This window comes from Polyodon spathula, chromosome 1 (genome assembly GCF_017654505.1).
Source record: "Polyodon spathula isolate WHYD16114869_AA chromosome 1, ASM1765450v1, whole genome shotgun sequence".
Taxonomy (NCBI): domain Eukaryota; kingdom Metazoa; phylum Chordata; class Actinopteri; order Acipenseriformes; family Polyodontidae; genus Polyodon; species Polyodon spathula.
The window spans coordinates 36,000,605-36,010,978 of NC_054534.1; positions in this window are offsets into that span (position 1 = coordinate 36,000,605).

A 10,374-nucleotide genomic window follows, 5' to 3' on the forward strand; every position below is an offset into this window, starting at 1 on the left:
CAGTATAATCGTAAATGTATGTATGTATAAATGCATGTTAATTTGGATTTATATGTTGTTTTTTTCTGACTTTATGTGAACGAAAAGACATACATTTTCCCGTTTTCCCATTGGAAATAGTGATATTTTGAAATATCACTGTCCTGGTCACAAAAGCAAAGTTTGTAGGGAGTAATAGCCATTTTCTATACTTTTGAGGCATAAGCAATTAGGAAATAACACTTACTACCCAGGAACAAAAAAAAAAAAAAAAAAAATGTTACACAGTGTAACTAAACGTGTGTATGTATACTGCTGGCCCTGTCTTACGCACTGTATATTGTTTTAAGGCAGTGGTGCAGAACTCCCGTCAAAGTCAGTTCCTTTCCAAGCTTTTGAAGCTTTTTGAACCTGCTATTGAGGTTAATAAACATGTTTAGTACCTAATCGGAAGAAAATCCCAGGGTTGTTCACTACTGATGTAAGAACATCTTCTCGCTTCTTGCTTTTTGAATTATATTTTAGTCTACTCAGCAAACAATTTGATGTGTTTTTGCCCTCCCAAGTTCTGCTCACAAGAAGATAGTTCTATACCACATGGGACAGGGTCAGTTGTTAATATTTCTGTCCTAGACTAATAACTTATTGAGGACAACAGAATGTTATTTTTTTTATTTCAATCTTTTTTTGCCTGTAAAAGACATGGTGTCACCTACGTTGGTGTTGGTGGTGCTGCTTGCATTTTCACTTCCAACCACCGCCTCTTCCTCTACCTGAGCGTCTTGCCCTTTTTTCATTTCTTTGTATAAATTATAAAAGTCTTTAGGACAGGAATTTCTGTCATATTTCTGTTTTATTTTAGATACCTGTTTTCCAGTTGGTGTTATGGTGGATATTTCAATTCAGTTTTAAAAAGCAATTCAATATCAACACTATTCAGAATACTCTTGTTCTGTGCACCTACCAGTTCACATGCGTCAGGAATGGGCTTATCTGCACTGAAACGTCTACAATTACATCTGCCAGGGTTGTTGTTGCACCTTGACTTGGGTGATTTGGAAGTATAAGAATACAGTTTCCATATTCCCATGCACACTCACTTGGTACTGATAACACGAAAAATCTGACGAATTTATAGATATATATATATATATATATATATATATATATATTATATATATATATTATATATATATATATATATTATATATAGAGCCAGTTTACACCATTTATAAATCACACATTGCAGGATGCCTTAAACACCATTGCCTCAAATGTGCAAGCTTGGAGAGGAGGACAGGAGCAGTTATCTTCCATAGCCTGTGGATTTAGCAGTTTTGTTCCGCTCTATGGGGTATGTAAGTTTAGTCATACAATAGATAGCATTAGACATCAATTGGTGTTGCAGCTGATTTAATTCTGGGTGAAAAAAAGACTCACCCGGTGGCTAATGTTTGGCATTTAAAGTGGTCTTCCTATTTAAAAATAAATACATTTGTAATCAAGTGTTTTGTTTGTTTGTTTTTTCTGTTATCTAAAGTCAACAATGGCTGTTGATCAAATTGTAAAGAATGAGCTTTCTCAACCCAGATAAGCCTGGAGTCTGAATGCATTGCAGGCTTATAGGTCATCAGCAGTCTGACAAGGAAACTAGAAAGTGAAAGATGCTGACCTGTAGGATCTGAAATTTGCTCTTCAGCTGCATCCTAATAATTGAAAAGCTAGAGAGGCAGTTAGATGACACTGCATGACCTCAGAATGAAAGTACTTAAATAGATTGCCATAGCTTGAGAACTAACCTAAGTGAAAAAACAAAAAGACTCCGACTTGGGTAAATAGGTTGAAATATTGACATGATTTGGTCTTGTAATTGTTATTTGGCTGTAAAGGCTTGGTGAAGGGTTATGATGTGTACTGCTGTGTTAAATATTTTGCAGCTTTTTAGAGCCTTTGTGGACAGGTCCTGTATTGTAAACGTGAAGTTCTTCTCAATGGTTTTTTACCCAGTCAAATCAAAGAATTGATTGATTGAAGTGCAGTGAGAGCTTTCCCAATTGGGTGTTTTATTACACGTGTTGCCAACTGCTCAGCAACAAAGCAATGGGAAAAGGAAATTGGTCAACCAGGGGAAATATAAAAGCACAGACTAAATATGATAGGTGTAGGGTGACAAACACTTTTTTGAGTATAATCTGTGACCACAATGAGGTATTAGTGTTTGTCAAGAACAAATTAGACTAAATAATATATAACTTATTTTACAATTGTAAATGTGAATGTGACCAATTTATCTTCTGCCATTAGATGTTAACCACCACTGTTTAGAGGGTGCTGTCCTCTTTATAACTGAATGATGCTGCAATCTATATGCATTTTGCAGTAAGGTTTATTGTACTTGCAAAAAGAAAGCTGCCTCATATCAAGATCTCTTTAATAGCACATCCTCTACTGACCATTCAGGCTGCTCTTTTTGTCAACAATAGCTTTGTACTTGAAAAGTATATATGAATTGTAGCTGTTAAGTATTACCTTTTGCTTTCAAACAAAAAATGTATTTAGTTAATGCCTAGCTTTTCTTTGCCGTTTAAGCAACTGTAATACTAGTGCATTGTAAAGTTTTAATATTACTTCCCTTGATTTAAATTCAACACTTTTCATTATATATCCAAGCATTTAATTGGCCTTGTTTATATCTTCCCCACATTGTCTAGATGAAGACATTCCTGAGTCATCATAAACTCCTAGGTCTTTTTCATAGATTCCTTCTTTAATTTCAGTATTTCCCATATGATATTTATAATGCACATTGTTATTGCCTGCATGCAGTATCTTACACTTTTCTGTATTAAATGTCATTTGCCATGTGTCTGCCCAGTTCTGAATGTTGTCCAGATCATTTTGAATGAACTTTGCTACTGCAACGGTTTGCCACTCCTCCTATTTTTGTGTCATCTGCAAAGTTAAAGTTTGCTTACTATACCAGAATCTAAGTCATTAATGTAGATTAGGAATCGCAGAGGACCTAATAGTGATCCCCGTGGTACTCCACTGGTTACCTTGCTCCATTCTGAGATTACTCTAATCAGTACTTTGTTTTCTACATGTTAACCACTCCCTAATCCAAATGCATGCATTTCCTTGAATCCCTACGGTGTTCAGTGAGAATTAATCTTTTATGTGGAACTTTGTCAAAAGCTTTATGCAAATCTAAATAAACCATGGCATATGCATTGCAATTATCCACTGTCGATGTTGCATTTTCAAAAAAGTCAAGCAGGTTAGTTAACACGATCGCCCTTTCCTAAAACCATGCTGGCTGTCTTACAGGATTCTGTTACCATATAGGTAATTTTCCATTTTGGATCTTATTATAGTTTCCGTAAGCTTTCATATAATAGAAGTTAAGCTAATTGGTCTGTACTTACCTGGTTCGGTTTTGTCTCCCTTTTTGTGGATTGGTATTACGTTTGCAATTCTCTTACAACCCCTGTGTCAAGAGACTGTTGCATGATCTTGGTTAGCGGTTTGTAAATAACTTCTTTCATTTCTTTGAACACTATTAAGAGGATTTTATCTGACCCTAGAGGCAGTGTGGTCCAGTGGTTAAGGTCCAAGGCTTGTAACCAGAAGGTCACTGATTCAAATCCCACCTCTGCTACTGACTGACTCACAGTGTGACCCTGAGCATCCTCCTTGTGCTCCATCCAGTGGATGAGATGTTAAATCAATGTCCTATTGTAAGTAACTCAGTTCTTCTTGCCTGGCATAGATACAGTGGCTGTGAAAAGTGTTCACCCCCCTTGAACTTTTCCACATATTATTGTGTTACAACATGGAATCAAAATGGATTTAATTAGGAGTTTTTGCCATTGATCAACACAAGGCCATAATGTCAAAGTGAAAAATAAAATCTACTAATTGTTCTAAATTAATTACATTAAATACAAAACAGAAAATAATTGATTGCATAAGTATTCACCCCCTTGAGTCAATATTTGGTAGCTGCACCTTTGGCAGCAATTACAGCCATGAGTCTATTTGAATAAGTCTCTGCCAGCTTTGCACATCTGGACACTGCAATTTTTGCCCATTCTTCTTTGCAAAATTGCTTAAGCTCCGTCAAATTGGATGGGGACCTTTGGTGAACAGCAATTTTCAACTCTTTCCACATATTCTCAATTGGATTGAGGTCTGGGCTTTGACTGGGCCACTCCAGGACATTGACCTTTTTGTTTTTAAGCCACTCCAGTGTGGCTTTGGCTGTATGTTTGCAGTCATTGTCCTGCTGGAAGATAAATCTTCTCCCAAGTCCCAGGTCTCTTGCAGACTTCAGCAGGTTTTCCTCCAGAATTTCTCTGTACTTTGCTGTATCCATTTTGCCCTCTATCTTCACGAGCTTTCCAGGCCCTGACTCAGAGAAGCATCCCCATAGCATGATGCTGCCACCATCATGCTTCACGGTAGGGATGGTGTTCTCAGGATGATGTGCGGTGTTAAGCTTGCACCAAACATAGCGCTTAGTGTTGAGGCCAAAAAGCTCTATTTTGGTCTGATCAGACCATAGAATCTTCCACTTAGTCTCAGAGCCTCCCACATGTCTTCTGGCAAACTAGCCAATATTTGATGTGAGTTGATTCACAGTTGTGCCATATTTTCTCCATTTCTTAATAATGGACTTTATTGTGCTCTGGGGGATATTCAATGCCTTGGAAATGTTCTTATGTCCTACCCCTGATGGGCGTTTTTGAAGAACTTTATTCCTGATTTGCTTTGAATGTTCCTTCGTGTTCATGATGTAGTTTTTGTTAGGAAATGTACTAACCAACTGTGGGACCTCCCAGAGACAGGTGTATTTAACCTGAAATCATGTGAAACACCTTAATTGCAGACAGGTGGACTCCATTCAACTAATTATGTGGCTTCTAAATTGATTGCACCAGAGCTTATTTAGGTGTGTCATAGCACAGGTGGTGAATACTTATGCAATCAATTATTTTCTGTTTTATATTTGTAATTAATTTAGAATAACACCGTGTAACAAATTTGTTTTGTTTTTTTGGTTCCTGGGTAGTAAGTGTTATTTTCTAATTGCTTATGCCTCAAAAGTATAGAAAATGGCTATTATTCCCCACAAACTTTGCTTTTGTAACCAGGACAGTGATATTTTGAAATGTATTATTTATTTATTTTCCAGAACATTCCAGATAGATTCAGTGCTGAGTAAACTTGGAGTAACTTCTAGAACTTTCTAGAACTTTCCAGTAATATAAACAGTAATATAAATACAGGGGCCTTAAGCCCACCAGTTCAGTTTAGTTCCAGCTGCCTAAGTGGATACATATCTGCATTTTTCTGAGATGGCATCAAGAGGCTGCAAGCATCCGGCAGACACATTTTGCTATGTCTGCGGCCAATTTATCAAGACATGAGCGAAAAAGTCCTCCGTGGAAGCATCTGCCAAGATGTGTGAGGCCTACAAGGCATATTTCGGCATGCCTATCGGGGATCAAGACAAACCCTGGGCACCTCATTTCACCTGCGAGCACTGCAAAAAAACTCTGGAAGGTAAGATGGACAATTGTTGCTCGGAATTTTATGTTATAAAATTTGTTAATTTTTAAAATTGTAAAAGTTTTTAATTTTAAAATGTTTTACAATTTTCAATGTTATTGAAAAAATATATCATATATGAAAAATGTTGCAAGAATCTCTTACACATTAGTCATGGGTGAAATAAATGTATTTTTGTAGGATGGTACAGAGGGGAAAAGAGAGCCATGAAGTTCGCTATCCCAAGAATTTGGCGGGAACCCACTGACCGCTCAAGCAACTGCTACTTCTGCATGGTGGACCCTTCCAAACGTCGGACTGGCAAGAATGCACCTGCTATCACGTATCCGGACCTTCCTTCATCCATCGCCCCGGTGCCACACTGCCATGAGCTCCCCGTACCCACTCCTCCGGAGAGAGAGCAGCCGTCTTTAGAAGAGAGCAGCAAGTCAGAGAGCGAGGAAGATGTTGTAGATCCAGATGACAATTTCAGAGGTGGAGCTGAGGAGAGAAACCCATACTACCCCAACCAAAAAGACCTCAACGACTTGATTAGAGATCTTGGTCTCACCAAGTCCAATGCCGAGCTTTTGACGTCTAGGCTCAAGCACTGGAACTTGTTGGATGAAAGTGTGCAAGTCACAGATCAGAGGAAGCGTCACCAACCTTTTTCCAGCTTCTTCACCCGTCAAGATGGGCTCTGCTTCTGCCACAATGTGACCAGTCGGTTCGAGGCAATCGGAATTGCCTGTAACCAGAATGAGTGGCGCCTCTTCATTGACAGCTCATCCAGGAGCCTCAAAGCCGTGCTGCTCCATAATGGTAACAAGTACCCGTCTCTTCCCCTGGCTCACTCGGTGCACCTCAAAGAGGATTACAACAGCATCAAGACCTTGCTGGACGCCTTGAAGTATGATGAGTATGGCTGGGAGGTCATAGGAGACTTCAAAATGGTGGCATTCTTGATGGGTCTCCAAGGCGGTTTTACCAAGTTTCCCTGCTATCTTTGCCTTTGGGACAGCAGGGACACCAAGGTGCACTACCACAGGCGGGACTGGCCACAGCGGACCGAGTTCTCTGTGGGGAGGAACAACGTCAAGTGGGAGCCACTGGTGGACCCCCGGAAGGTGCTGATGCCACCACTGCACATCAAATTGGGCCTTATGAAACAATTTGTCAGAGCTCTAGATAAGGAGTCGGTAGCCTTCAAGTACCTTCAAGACTTCTTCCCTTAGCTGTCTGAGGCAAAGGTCAAACCTGGTGTCTTTGTCGGACCACAGATAAAGAAGATCCTGGAGTGCAATGAATTCCCCAAGAAGCTCACTAGTAAGGAGAAAGCGGCTTGGAACAGCTTTGTCGCAGTGGTTCTGGGCTTCCTGGTCAATCACAAGGCCGAAAACTATGTGGAGCTGGTTGAGACTCTGGTGAAGAACTACGGCATAATGGGCTGTAGGATGTCCCTCAAAGTCCATATCCTTGATGCTCATCTTGATAAATTCAAGGAGAACATGGGAGCGTACTCAGAGGAGCAAGGCGAGTGCTTCCACCAGTTCTAAATCTTTTGTAGTCATTTTTGTATTACTTTAGTATAAATACATGTTAATTTGGATTCATATGTTGTTTTTTTCTGACTATGTGAACGAAAAGACACAAATTCGCCCGTTTTCTCATTGGAAATAGGTAAATTTCAAAATATCACTGTCCTGGTCACAAAAGCAAAGTTTGTGGGGAGTAATAGCCATTTTCTATACTTTTGAGGCATAAGCAATTAGGAAATAACACTTACTACCCAGGAACCAAAATTGTGTTATATAGTGTAATTGGTCGATTTTATTTTTCACTTTGACATTATGAACTTTTTTGTGTTGATCAGTGGCAAAAACTCCTAACTAAATCCATTTTGATTCCATGTTGTAATAATAAAATGTAGAAAAAGTCCAAGGGGGGGTGAATACTTTTGAGATCCACTGTATGTGTGCTAGTTCAGTCAAGGTCTCTTAGTATCTCTACGTTAAACACATCAACACGGACCATGTCCACAACAGCATCTCTAATGCAACCTTTCCTAAGGTGTGCTTTTCATATTCTGTATTTGTAACCACAGATGTCTTTAAGGTGAGGAATGAAGATGAGCAATGAGCAATAGAAGTATTTAATAGCAGCCCATGGGGTTTAAGAAAACAATCCTTCAGAAAGCATGTTGCATCATGGCACAGGGTTATGTGTGTGCCTACAGCCCCAAAAACCACTTTGCACTTTGCATTTTATATATGGAGATAAGAAGTTGAAAAACTTAAACCCAGACCAATGTTGTCTGTGCAGCAATGGTGGGATTGAACAAGTTATAAAATACTTTTTAAAACACAGCAGGCCGTTTGTAAGTGCTGCCATCTTTGAGAATGATCTACAATGTGTGAACACCACCCTCTCTTGATGCATTATTACAGATCCCGAGAGATTGTATCACATTTGGGAGGAAGTCCTAAATGGGCACTTAAGCTATAATGCTTTTGAGTACACCACTGTGGATTTTAAGGGTAGCGCTGCATCTAGAGCACTATGCTGAGCTAGTGGAAGCATTAGTCCCACAAGTACTTTTATTGCAAGATTATTAGACCATTATGGTCTGCGATTGTCATTCACTTCCTTTGAGTTCTTACTTTGTCTGAATTAACGAAAAGTAGTTTGTAATTTGACCTAAAATGCTTTCTTTTGTTTTAATTTACTTGTTAAACATATTGCTGGCATCCTGCCAGGCTGCTTGATCCTAAACAGAAAAGAAGACCCATTTCACAGAACTCTATGTTACAGTTAATGTCGATGTTCATGATACAGCATGAGCAAAGACGCTTTCTCTTTTGCACCGTGAGTGACTGTAAGAGAAATTGGATAAATTCTAAAGTGTTCATCATGTGGGCGCATGCAAAGACAGAGAGAGAGCAGTCAAGTTTCTAGTAATTCAGTTCTTATCACAGAATGTCTTGATGCTGGAGCTTCATTCAGCTTTGTTTTATAACCGGACTATCTAACACTGCTGTAATAAGAAATAGCAAGAAATAAATGTAACAGTTACCAGATCTCCAGTGTCTTGGACTGTTCCCTCCCGGATGTTCCTAATGTCTGGATCAGCAATCAACAGTCTTTCCACTGGGGCCTGGTAACCCACCAGAGTCAAGCCTGAACGTAAAATCCAGCAGCGCTTTATAGCCAGCATTGTTTTCCTGTGTTATGGCGATATTCAATTAAACTCAAGAGGAAATGCTTTGGCACCAGAAGATAGGTTCTGTTTCCTAAAAATAGTGAAAAAGAAATACTGGCTATGCTTCAAAACTAGCAAGGCCTCAAATTAACAAAGCTGTTTGTTTACATTTGTATTTTTATTTGAATTTTTTATTTTTGACAACTGTGCAATGTGTTTTTCCTGTTAATTTGTTTTTATTGCACTGGAGCAAACTCTGAATATACTATAAGGGTATGGCTTTAGTGGAATAAATTCTCCCAGTAATGGTTTTCAGCTGGTTTATACTGGTTCCAGAAAAAAAAAAACAGTAAAATTGAAGTCAAGCTGATCACTGTGGAACTTGATCCTAATTGTGGGTCCTGCTGAACCTGAAAGTTATCTGAAATAAAAATGGACATTATTGACTCTGCTTTAAGTAATGTTTTGTTGTGCCCTGGTAGGGTTTGTGATTAAAAGGAGGGCATCCCCAGTGAAACATACCAGTGTTACTGCCCACCTCTATTTATGCAATGCTCACTTACAATTTTACATTAGCAATCCTCCCTTACTTGGTAATAATAATACTAACGTATAGGATCTCCTGCAGGTGAACGTGCAGTCAGCCTTGAACAAAGAAACATTAAAAAAATCAATGAAAACAACAGCTCTCAAGTTTAATGTGAATGAATCAAAGCTGTTTATTTGATATTAATTGCAGAATATACAGCACTACCATTTGATGGTAGTGGGAATAAAAATTAAATAAGAACAAAAAAACTTTAGCATGATGCAGACAAAACACTAATGCGCACGCAATGTAGAGCATTATGTTTAAACAGCAAATAGTAAACATATACAAACACACAACTGATTATTTTGAAAAAAGGATTGGGATGTTCTGCAAAGGTTTTAAAGTGCCCAATACATCAACAACTTCAACAATATTAAAAGCTCCAATGTATGCAGTAGTTGAAACATGTAACACTGATACAGCAAGTTGTAACTCCAGTTGTTTTTTTTTTGTTGTTGTTTTTTTTTTTAACACACGATGCTTACACGTGTCGAGGTTACAAATTCAGCGAGTAAAACGATTACAGGTAAGTGCTCAAATGCTAATTCTGAATCCTACCTGGTTGTAGGATTTATACACCAAGAGATGTTGAAATAATGCAAACTAAATGTGCACTGCATTTTGCTCAGTATTGAATAAACTGTTACGAAACACTTACAAACACTTGCACACAGATACACATACATACACACATATATATATATATATATATATATATATATATATATATATATATATATATATATATATATATATATATATATATTCATGAAGAAAAGAAACTTTTGAAACATCCATCAGTTGTGTAAATATGCCATCATTTTATGAAATTTAAAGCAATGCTTTTGATTAAGAAATGCCGACTAAAGTTTTGATCGTGTGTTTGTCAACATCATTTTATTCTCCAACCTACTTATTAAGGTCACAGCGATGTTGAGACATGTGACTAGCCAACTTCATTTTGCAGAAGCTGCAAGGATTATTATAGTAGTTTTCATCGTTATGATTTCTTTATCCAGTGGTGAACCAATTCAATGTGGGAATGGATAGATTT